Source organism: Macaca mulatta, chromosome 9, assembly GCF_049350105.2.
Source record: "Macaca mulatta isolate MMU2019108-1 chromosome 9, T2T-MMU8v2.0, whole genome shotgun sequence".
Taxonomy (NCBI): Eukaryota; Metazoa; Chordata; class Mammalia; order Primates; family Cercopithecidae; genus Macaca; species Macaca mulatta.
The window spans coordinates 110,314,322-110,326,111 of NC_133414.1; positions in this window are offsets into that span (position 1 = coordinate 110,314,322).

Below are 11,790 nucleotides of genomic sequence, written 5' to 3' on the forward strand. Positions count from 1 at the left end.
CCCAGAACTGCCCCACCTGGTCTCCCCTCTTGCCCCCACCTTGCCTGAATGTCCTTCCAAAGGTTCATTCAACCCACAAGCCTTTATTGATTTTCTCCTACATGCTAGACAGGGTCCTGGAGTGCTAGACGCTGGGAGGGGGCCTTCCCAGTCTGGTGGAGAAGGCAGATGTGCAAATAAGAATAAGCCTGGACAGGCAGAGTGTGATAGAGCTAGGATGTCGAGATGGACTTTTTCGATCCTGGGTGACAGCCAGGTCTTAATGACCCTGCTGCCAGGGACCTGCCATCCACTCCTGGCCGCCCATGTCCAAGATGTCCGTCCCCCTAGTGCCCCTGCCCCACCCCAGCTGGGCCAAAACATTCCCTGTGATGAATCAACAGGAAAGAATGCTCCCAGCCTCGGGTCAGTGGCAGCAGCCCAGCTCCTCCCCCAGGGACAATGAGGCAGCTGTGGGCTTGGGTGCCAGGTATGCCTAAGCCCCCTCCTAGAGCTCAGCCACCTCTCATGCTGAGCCAGAAGCAACACAGAGGGCTCAGAAACGTGGGCTCTGCCTGCTGCCAATCGCTCACCAGGCCTGGCTGCCCAGAACTAAAAATAACCCTGGAGCACAGGGGCCAGCAGAGGATAAAGACCAGGGAATGAATGGATGTTGCCCTGAAGTCCTTTAATTTGCACAACTCTGGGCAGAGGCCAAGGCTGGGAAGCAGTGGAAGTGGGGATCTCTAAGGCATGCGCTGTGAGCCCCCAACCCTGAGAAGTGAGGGGCTCTGGTCCCAGCCCCAGCCCATGGCAGACTAGCAGTGGGATTTTCTCAGCTGAGTCGTCATCTCCTCATCCTTAAATGTGATTGCTGTAGGGGTCAGATGGGACCACTGGATTCATCTCAATCAGCTTTGATTTGATTGAGAACGCCCTCTTCTTCCCTCCCACCTGGCTTTGCTCACCCAGCCTCAGCCCAGCACCTGTGACCCTCTCCACGCTCTTTGTATAATGGTCTGTGTCTGCCTTAACTCTGCCCACCCCCTCCCCCCAGCTTCTTATTTGCCTCTAAACCCAGATCCTGTCACAGGGCTTGGCACATAGCAAGTGTTCCAGAAGTGCTCACGGATTGAATAAATGGACCTAGTAGTGTGTGCCGGTTTCTGGTCCCCAAGGAGATACAGACAAGCCAGAGGTGATTCCTATCTTGTCCTCAAGGAATTTGCAGAGTGGTGGGGGAGACAGAGCCACAATCAACCAGCAGGACAAAGCATCATCACCATTATCATCATCATGGCTGGCTGGGGTCAAAAACCCGTGGACAATGCTTTCATCACCTCCTGTTTACACAGTGAAACTGGGACACAAAGGGGTTAAGTGACTTGGCCAACATCACACAGCTGTAATCTGCAGAGGGGAGCAAGTGATCAATGACATCGAAAGCACGGGGCTGCGTGGATGCCGAACAGGGAAGTCTGAGGGTTGAAGTCTTCCCAGAAGTGCCTTGAAAGGTGGATCGGATACACTGGGTAGAGAGGTGGGAAAGTGGGGTGGTCAGGAATAACACTTGACGATGCTGCGGAAGCCGTGAAGCATCATGCAGGTGTCTGGAGTTACCGCAGCTCCCCTCATCCCTCAGCTAGTACCCAGGGACTTGGGTGTGTAACATCACCTCTCCCTGCCTCCTCCCAGGGAAAGGAGCTAACGTGAATCTCTTCCCCATGGGCTGCTTCTCAACCCTCCCTTCCTGCCTAAGCCAGGGTCTCTACTTTCCTCCCAAGTGGGAAGGCCAGAATCTCCTGCAGAAAGCGATGGCCTCCAAGGTGCACCTGGGTGAACCTAGTAGTGAACCTGGTGGAGTGCCCAGTGCCCACGCCTGCTGCAAACTTCCTCCTCAGCAGCCTTCAGGACTCAGTTCCAGCCTCACCTCCTTTGTGACTCAGTATGGAGGAAATTGTATAGCTTTAAAACTGGGCAACCTGAGTTCTAGTTCTGCTTCTGAATTGTGTGGCCTCAGGTAAGTTATTTCACTGAGCCTAAGGTGAAATCTATTTGTCCTGCATCTATTTGTCCTGCCGTTGCATTCCTGCCCCCTCTAACATTCAGAGCTGTGGCAGTAGCCCCCACACTGCTCTCAGTTTTTCCCTGCGTCTCACTCTTCCTGACATCAGTCTTTCTAAAGCGTCTTGCTCTACATCAAGAATCTTCAATTGCTCACTACTGCCTGCAGGAAAGGAGGAATCTCCTGTTGCCTCTACTCACTTCATTTTCCATATTCTACCTACCCTTCAGGCCTAACTCAGATTCCAACTTCTCCACGATTTCTCCCATGAAAACTTGCATGAATGCTCTCAAAGTAGAAGGTGCTGGAAAAGTCATAAAGCCAAACCAGATACAGTGTTTGTCCTCAAGGAGCTCACTGCCTAGTGAGAGAGATGACTCAAAGACATAGCTTGATGGAACGTGGATTGAGATAACAGAAAGTAGGACAAAAGGGGAGAACAAGCCATTTTGGCCAAGGACAGGCTTCTCCTTTATTGAGAGCTGTTTAGCGAGGAACAGGGCTTTTGTTCAGGGAGAAGATGGGAGCTGAGGGGGTTTTGTAAGATCATGAAGTTGGGGGAGTGGGGAGGGTGGATCTAGGAAGGCTGGAGGGGCTAGTCAAAGATATGGTTTCTAGGGAGAAAGGAGAGATGGGCTGGCTGCAGTAAGGAGACGAAATTCGGAGGAAGAGCAGAGCTAGTTAAAAAGAAATTCTAGGAAGTTTGGGTTTGTGATAGGCAAAGTCACCCTCTCCCCTATTCTCCTGTGAAAGCTTCAGAAACCCTGCATAAGTCAATCAAGTTTGGAGCTGGACAGGCCCACCCCAGCATTTGCAGGGCCTAGGGCAAGACTCAAGGGAGGCTTCATGCCATGAGTCAAGTATTTTAAAGCCATCAACCAAATGAACCTGTTGTTAAGTCAATCATGGTCTATCCTCCTACCTTGACAAATACACCTTTGGAAAGACCTGGAAGGTCAGGTTTGCATTCAGAACTCTCCACTCCTCGGAGTTCTGTATGGAACACGCTATGACAAGAGTGTCTGCCTCTGGCCTTGCACCCTGGTGTGCTCCTTCGCAACATATCCTGCCCCATCCCACACAGCAAGGGGCCTTCTGCTGCGACAAAGACATGCAGCACCCTCGGCTCTGTGCAGAACTCCCACAGACAGCTGTCTTGTGACTGCCCCATGCCTGGGTGCACACTTTGGCACAGGCACAGGCCGCACTCAAGAGGAAGGGCTAGAAGTGGGCTCCGGCCTCCTGGGCAAAGAATTCCAAGAGCACGGGTTTGGAAATCCAGTGGAAGTTCCTTGCCCTGTGACTGGCAGGGGGGAGGGGGATGTAATTGACAAGGGCCATGGTGACGCCCTCTATAGCAGGAGGACCAGAGCAGGCACCCTTGCCCAGGTCTAAGGGCAGCATGGAAGTGGGATTGTGTGTATGTGTGTATGGGGCAAGGGAGAGGATGTGACATGAAGGTGGGAATGTGGCTCAGAGGTGGGCCCTGGGGGAGAGTGAGGGGGCTACTCAGTCACTCACCCTCCTTAGAGTCACACACAATGCTCCGCGGCTGAAAGAGAGGAGAGGATGGCTCCAGTGCGGGGCGTGGGCGAGGCGGGAGAGGATGGCCCCAGTGCGGGGCGTGGGCGAGGCGGGAGAGGAAGGCAGAGGCATTTGGTCTGGGCTCAGGTGGAAGATGCTGGCAGGGAGAGGGTTGAAGAGGGAGCAGCCCAGCCAGGTTACCTTTAGAGAGCTGTGGGCCACCTGAGCAGGGGCCTTAGCTGGGCAGGTAGGAGGGGCCGCTGCAGCTTTCCCAAAGGGTTGGGGCAGGGGTGGGATTTGGTTAGAGTTGGGCTACAGGAACCTTAATCTTGCCAGGTACTGTCCTGAGCTGGTTTAACGCTTCACAGTCATACCTTTTTGTAGGAGGTGGGGGGAGAGGAACTGATAAGGGGGTTGGGGTGAGGGGATGGGAAGGTGTTTAACAAGCTGTGAGCTACTGAAAGGCAGAGAATAGGACTCAGATTCCCCACTTCCACCTCCAGGAATCCTGGCACAAATGCCCTGAATTCCCAGAGATGTTTGAGCTCTGTAAGATCAATTGCTCAACGCGCATTTCTTCCCCAGAGCCTCTTCCTGCGCCTCAGGAAGACACACGCTGTCACCCCATTTCTCATATGTAACTCCTCCTCACCCAGGGAAGCTCGGTGTCCTGGCTCTCCTCCCCTCCTCCTCCTCTTCCTCTCTCCCCTCAGGACCTCTTCCTGCCCTGCTGCCTTCCCCACCCTCTCTCTTCTTCCCCCATCTCCCTCCTGGCCACACACCCTTTCTAAACTCACCTCCAACCCCTCTCCAGTTCCCTTAAAAATATATCTCCCCCAGCCAATCTCCCTCTTTCCCCTCCACCCCCAGTGCCACCTGCAGAGCCCCGCTTTCCCTGTCTCAGCAGCTGGACACAGGCGCAGCGCCTGGATGGGCTTCTATTCAGGTAAATTACAGTCATAAGTTCTGGGAGGAAATGAGGTGGAATGAAGACTCAGTGCCACAGCCATGCAGCCCCGGAGGCCCCTTCAGGAGCTCATGCAAGTCTGCACTGACCTTCTCACCTGCCAGTAATTGAACCCCTTTTTCCTTAAGCAACACCAGACAAGTTAAATTAAAAGACATTTCTTATTCTATGCTGTTTTCCTGGGTGCTTTAAAGCGACTGGTGTAGTAACTGTGTTGCATCTCCCATGGCCCATGGCGGATGAGATCAACAGGCCTTAGTGGACTAGCCTGGGAACTTTGCAGGCTACAATGTTCTCTTCGCAGGGGAACAGTGTTCTTCCTAGCCCAGGGCTTTGCTTCTTCTTGGCCCCTTTGGGAAGATCACTGACTATTTGGGGGCATAGCCAAACTGAATGCTTAAGTGTTAGGAACCACTCCCAACCCCAGATCCACTATTGGTGAATTATGTCTGGAATTGAGATATTCCATGGGAAGTAATTTCAGGAACAGAGGTATTGATTAAAGAGAGTGACACGTGAACTTAACACAGATATCTTCAGTCTTGTATTATCTTAGTTTTTCTTCTCTTTTCTTTTTCTTTTTTTTTTTCTTTTTTTTCTTTTTTTTGAGATGAAGTCTTGCTCTGTTGCCCAGGCTGGAGTGCGGTGGTGTGATCTTGGCTTACTGCAAACTTTGCCTCCCGGGTTCAAGCGATTCTTCTGCCGCAGCCTCCTGAGTAGTTGGGATTACAGGCATATGCCACTGTGTCCGGCTAATTTTTGTATTATTAGTAGAGATGGGTTTTCACCATGTTGGCCAGGCTAGTGTTGAACTCCTGACATCAAGTGATCCACCCGCCTCGACCTCCCAAAGTGCTGGGATTACAGGCATGAGCCACTATGCCTGGCCCAGTCTTGTATTATCTTGCATTTTGGTTTGTTGATGTAGAGCTTTGTGAACATTTTAAAGACTCTTTGTTAGGAATTGGTTTTATCTACCAGCTAGAATGTATGAGCCTTCAAGACTGGGACTGACAGATTCCAAAGGGTTAATTTTCATGTAAACAGCTCATCTTTAGCTTCCAGGAACCAGGAAGGGACAGCCAAGAGCTGTCCTGGTGGGGAATTCCCTTGACCTGGCTTGGAGGGGCAGAGAGGCAGGGGACCTGCCACAGAGGTCAAGGGAGATCCCTGGATCAAGCAGGACCTGAGCCAAGACCAGAGCCAGAGAGCCAGGAGCGAGATGTAGAGCCATTGACATCAAAGTGTTATTAAAGACCAAGCCAGAAGTCAGGACCAAGGGTGGAGGGGAGAAGGACAAGCCCTGTCAGAAGCCAGGGCTGAGTCTGATGAGCCTGTTCAGATGCCACCAGACAGAGCAGGAGGCAGGCAACCCCCACTTCTAGTCCAGAGGCTCTTCGAGTGTAGTCTTGGGTCAGCAACATCAGCATGGCCCAGGACTGTGTTTGAAATGCCAATTCTTAGGCCCCACCACAGAGTCACTGAATCAGAAACCTGGTGGCGATGGGGCCCAGCATCTGTGTTCTAACACATCCTCCAGATAATTCTAACTCCTGCTACCATTTGAGAACCTCTTGTCTAGACCACACCTTTAGACACTGTTTGGTCTGACAGCGTCTGGAGCCCTGCAGGTGCCATTCTCCTTGGAGCCCCAGACCCGTCTGGCAGGCAGGTGCCCTCTTGCATTCTGAGGAAGCTCTTCCACAGATGTCAGGCTGAGTTTTGGGGAAGTACAGCCTTCTACATCCCAGTTATTTCCAAACGGATTCCAACCTCTTCATGGTGGAGTGGGAGAGCCATGTCCTGCTTAGAGTTCTGTAAGGACCTCCATGTCCCCAAGGAGCCCATCACTGTGGTGGTGGGAATTCCTCTTGTTGTCTTCAGGGGGCCCTACCTGTGCTGGGTCAGGAAGGGGAGGTCAGGCCAGCATCTAGATTCTGACAGAATCTTCCTGCATGATGGGAATTTCAACATCTATTCAACACCAGAAAAGTCAGTGCCACTGTGAACATCAGACTGAAGGCTGAGATCTTCCCGGAGACCAGCTGGCCAAAAGGTGTCATTGATGCCCAGCTCTGGGCAGGCAGAAGAGACCTGGAGCCTGCTACAAATGCCTTCTCTTTCTTCTTGGAGTTGGTTCTGGCTTTCATAATTCACAGTGGATCCAGAGTTGCAGAGATAATTCTTAGTCTTGGGCCATTCTGGATATATCATTCTTCGTCATAGACCATTCTGGATACATCTTTGTGGCCAAAAAAGAGTTAAATAGCTTCAAGGTTGTTGATTTGTTTACAAAAAAAAAAAAAAAAAAAAAAGGAGGAAAACTGCTCAGAAAGGACAAGAAAAGCTTCATTTCCTAGCCATTAACTGAAAACCACTTTTCCTAGGACAGCTTGACCTCTAAAGTGTTGACTGATCATCCAGAAAAAAATGTAGATAAATGATGTCTCTTTTTAGCATTTCATACTAATAAACAAGGTGGGAGAGAAGGAATTTCACCAAGATATCAGCAGAAACATAACTTCGGAGGAGAAATAATTTCCTCTTCATTACCAATTAATGAACACAAGCTTCTGCCCGCCAGCACTCTGAATTGCTGTCACTGTGGTGAGGTGGTGTGATGGGAACTTGGGGTAACGCCTTAGGCCTCTGGCAATGATTCTTACATCAGAGCTAATAGGTGAATGTGTCTCATTCAAGGTGGGTGTTGCTCTGTGCTAAGTCTTGGGCATGGAGCCATTGTATCTGTACAGAAAACACTTTACTAGGCACTATGGGGACACCAAGAGGGAAAGACCCAGTTCCTTCCCTCGATTTAAGTCATGGATTATGTTCATATCACTATATGAATTACATAAACCAGTGAAATCTATTTGTATAGATGAGATCATTCATTCACTTATTCATTCAGCACATATTTATTGAGCACCCATGATTTATGTAGCCACTTTGGGGGTCTAGAAAAGTCAACATAACCTATGTTTCTCAGGCTCCAGGACAGTGCTGGGGTCACACTAATGATAATGGCCATATTTCCTGGGTTCGTGTCTCTACTATTCAGAGAGCACTTCCAGCACCATGCCCCCCAACCCCCTGCTCCAATCAAATTCTCACTCAGTTTGCATCTAGGAGTTTTCAAAGGCGGCCAACATGTACTCATAAAGCAGGCTGTAAGCCACGGTTAGATTGCAGCATCTTCCATAATCTTCCCACCCAGCTTTGCACACTTCCCTCCCCAACCCTTGATGTTCATTACCTGAGAAGCTTTGTAAAAAAACTTCAAGTATTTGTGGCTAGTGCCCACTGCAAAAAATTGCTGCTGTCCATGCCAGGGTGTTAGCAGCTCCTAAAGCTGCCACCTCACCTCTCAAGGCATGGAATGGTGCTACGTTTCCTCCGTAATGAGGAAAGTGCCTGACTCCACCCTGTGCTTGCAGTGTGCCATCTGTACTCTATTCTGTTCCACTGGCCTATGGCCTGTTTTTTCACCAGTATCACACCATGTTGGTTATTATAGTTCCATGTAAGTCTTACATCAGATAGTGTGAGTCCTCCAACTTGGTTCTTTTTCAAAATTGCTTTGTTTATTCTAGCTCCTTTGCCTTTCCATATATATTTTATTTATTTATTTATTTATTTATTTATTTATTTATTTATTTATTTATTTTTAAGACAAAGTCTCACTCTGTCGCCCAGGCTAGAGTGCAATGGTGCGACCTCAGCTCACTGCAACCTCCGCCTCTTGAGTTCAAGCAATTCTCCTGCCTCAGCCTCCTGAGTAGCTGGGGCAACAGGTGTGCGCCACCGTGCCCAGCTGGTTTTTGTATTTTTAGTAGAGATGGGACTTTGCTATGTTGACCAGGCTGGTCTTGAACTCTTGACCCAAAGTGTTCTGCTCACCTCAGCCTCCCAAAGTGCTGGGATTACAGGTGTGAGTCACCACACCCAGCCTCCATATACATTTTAGAATGTCTTTCCATATACATATTTCAGCCTGTCAATTTCTTTAAAAAAAAAAAAAAAAAAAGCCTGCTGGGATTTTCACTGGGATTGCACTGATTTTATAGATGAGTGTGAGGAGAGATGACATTTTAAGAAAACTGAGTCTTTCAATTCACAAACAAAGTTTGGTCTCTGATTTCTTTAATCGGTGATTTGTAGTTTTCAGCATAAAGATCCCACATGTAACATAATTTTTTAGACTTATGCTTGAGTGTTACATATTTTGGTAAGATTGCAAATGGTGCTTAAAATTTTTTTTAATTTCCGATTGGTTATTGCTAGTACATAAAAATACAATCGACTTTTTTTGTATTGACTATATATTTTCTGTGAAATTGCCAAATTCATTTCTAGTAACTTGTATTTTCCTTGAACTTTTCTACATAGAAAAGCATGTTATCTGTGACTAGAAACAGTTTTATTTCACTTTTCCCACTCGTGTGCCTTTCATGTCTTTTCCTTGGCTAATTGCACTTTCTAGGCCCTGCAGTATAAAGATGAGAAGGAAGGACAGCGAACATCCCCGCCTTGCTCTCAATCTTACGGGAAAAGCTTTCAGTGTTTTACCATTATATATGTATGTTACCTGCAGGTCCATTTCACTTCAGTTGTCAAATTTATGTGTGTAGGGTTATTTATAGCACTCTTTCATTATCCTTTTGATGCATGCAGGGTCTTTAGTTATATCCCTTGCTTCGTTCCTGATACCAGTAATTTGCGTCTTCTCTCTTTTTCTTTGTCAGTCTTGATAGAGGACTGTCAATTTTATGTCTTTTGGAAGAATTGACTTTTTGTTTTATTGATTTTCTCTATTGTTTTTGTTTTCAATTTCATTGATTTCTGCTCCTATCTTTATTATTTCTTTCTTCTGTTAAAACTATGTTTATTGTTTATTTTTTGTTTTTAGGTGCTTAAAGTGGGAAATTAGATGATTAATTTGAGACTTTTCCTCTTTTTTAATGTAAGCATTTAGTGCTATACATTTTCCTTTCAACACTGCTTTATCTCTGTCTCACAAGCTTTGATATGTTGTATTTTCATTTTCATTCAGTTCAAAGCATTTTAAAATTTCCCTTGAGACTTCTTCTGTGACCCATGAATTATTTAGAAGTGTGTTGTTTAATTTCCAAGTGAGCAATTTAATTGATATATTTAGACCATTTACATTTAATGTAATTATTGATACATCTTAAGTCTGTCATTTTATTTTTGTTTTCTGTTCTCTCTGTTTTTTGCTTATACATTTGTTTCCTGTCTTTTTATGGGCTAATTGAACATGTTTTAGAATTCAGTGTTGATTAATCTATACAGTTTTTCAGTGTATCTGTTTGCAAAGCTATTTTAAGTGGTTGCTTTAGGTATTATATTATATATATCTAATTCATTATAATCTACTGGTATTGCCATTTTCCCAGTTACAGTGAACTGGGGAAACAAATCTCCTTTTATGTCTCTTTCCCCTCCCCCATTTATATAATTGTCTTAAATATTTATAACCACAGCAGTGTTTTGTTGGATGGGGAACCTGGACTTATACCCCCACCTAGCAGTAACAAATGATGCCACTCTTTCCCTGATGGAGCAGTATCAGAGAAAGCCAGTTAAAACAAAAGGTTTAAACAGTATCCAGAGTGTTATAACATAGTACCCCAAATTTTTAGGCTTTGATGAATCACTCATTATACTGAGAACCAGGAAGCCCTCAAACTGAATGAAAAAGACCATCAAGAGATACTAACACTGAAATATCACAGATGTTATAATTTTCTGAGAAAGATTTTAAAGCAGCCATTATAAAAATGTCTCAACAAATGATTACGCAGTTGAAACAAATGAAAAAGAAAACAGTCTTAGCAAAGACATAAAAAGCTTCAGAGAAAAAATTAGAAAATACAAAGAAGAACCAAAAGGAAATTTCAGAACATAAAAATACAGTAATCAAAATTTGAAATCTCAATGCATGAGCTCAAGAACAGAAGGAAAATGGGTATTTATTAATCTCTTTACTTTTCTGTTTCTTTTTCTTTTTTTCTGACATTCCAAAATTTCTTCTTTTCATTGTTTTCTGCCTGTTTAGAAAATTTCTGCTAGCCATTCTTTTAGGATAGGTCCTCTGGCAACAAATTCTCTGTTTTACTTCACTTGAAAATATCTTGATTATCCCTCCATTCCTGAAGGAATTTTTTGACTGATATAGAACTTAGAGTTGACAGTTTTTTCTTTTAGTTATTTTCTGTCTTGAGAATGTGCCATTTCTTACTGGTCTCCATGATTTCTGATGAGAAATCCTTTGTCATTCAAATTGTTTTCCCCTATAGGTAAGGTATCATTTCTCTCTCATTGCTTTCAATAATTTTCCTTGTTTTTGGTTTTCAGAACTTTGACTATGATTTATCTTGGTATGGAGGTACTTGGGTTTATCATATTTGGGATTTATTCATCTTCTTGAATTTAGAGGTTTATGTATTTTGCCTACAAAAATTTCAGCAACTATTTCTTCAAGTGCTTTTTCAGTTTGGCCCCATTTTCCCCTCTGCTTCCAGGACTCTGATGACAAGAATGGTGAATGTTAGATCTTTTGTTATAGTCCTACAGTTCCCTGAGGCTTTACTCGTTCTCCTTCTTTTTTTAAAGTCTACCTTCTGTATATTGTTTAGATTAGTTAATGTCTATTTCTCTATCTCTTAATGCATTGATTCTTTCCTTCGTGTCCTATATACTGTTCTTGAGCTCATCCATTGAGTTTTCAAATTTTAGTTATTGTATTTTTATGTTCTAAAATTTCCTTTTGGTTCTTCTTTATATTTTCTATTTTTCTTCCTCTGAGGCTTTTTATTTCTTTGATAAGACTGTTTTCTTTTTTATTTGTTTCAACTGTGTTTGTAATCATTTGTTGAGACATTTTTATGACGGCTGCTTTAAAATCTTTGTCAGAAAATTCTAACGTCTGTGATATTTCAGTGTTAGTATCTCCTGATGGTCCTTTTCATTCAATTGGAGAGCTTCATGGTTCTCGGCATGATGAGTGATTTTTCATCAAAACCTAGACATTTTGGGTGTTATGACACTCTGGATATTGTTTAAACCTTTTGTTTTAACTAGCTTTCTCTGATACTGCTCCATCTGGGGAAGAGTGGCATCATTTGTTACTGCTAGGTGGAGGTATAAGTCCAGGTTCCCAATCCAGCCTCCCTTGATGCATGAGGGGGAGAGCTTCTCATTACTCCTGGGTAGGAATGGCTGGTTGGCTTTC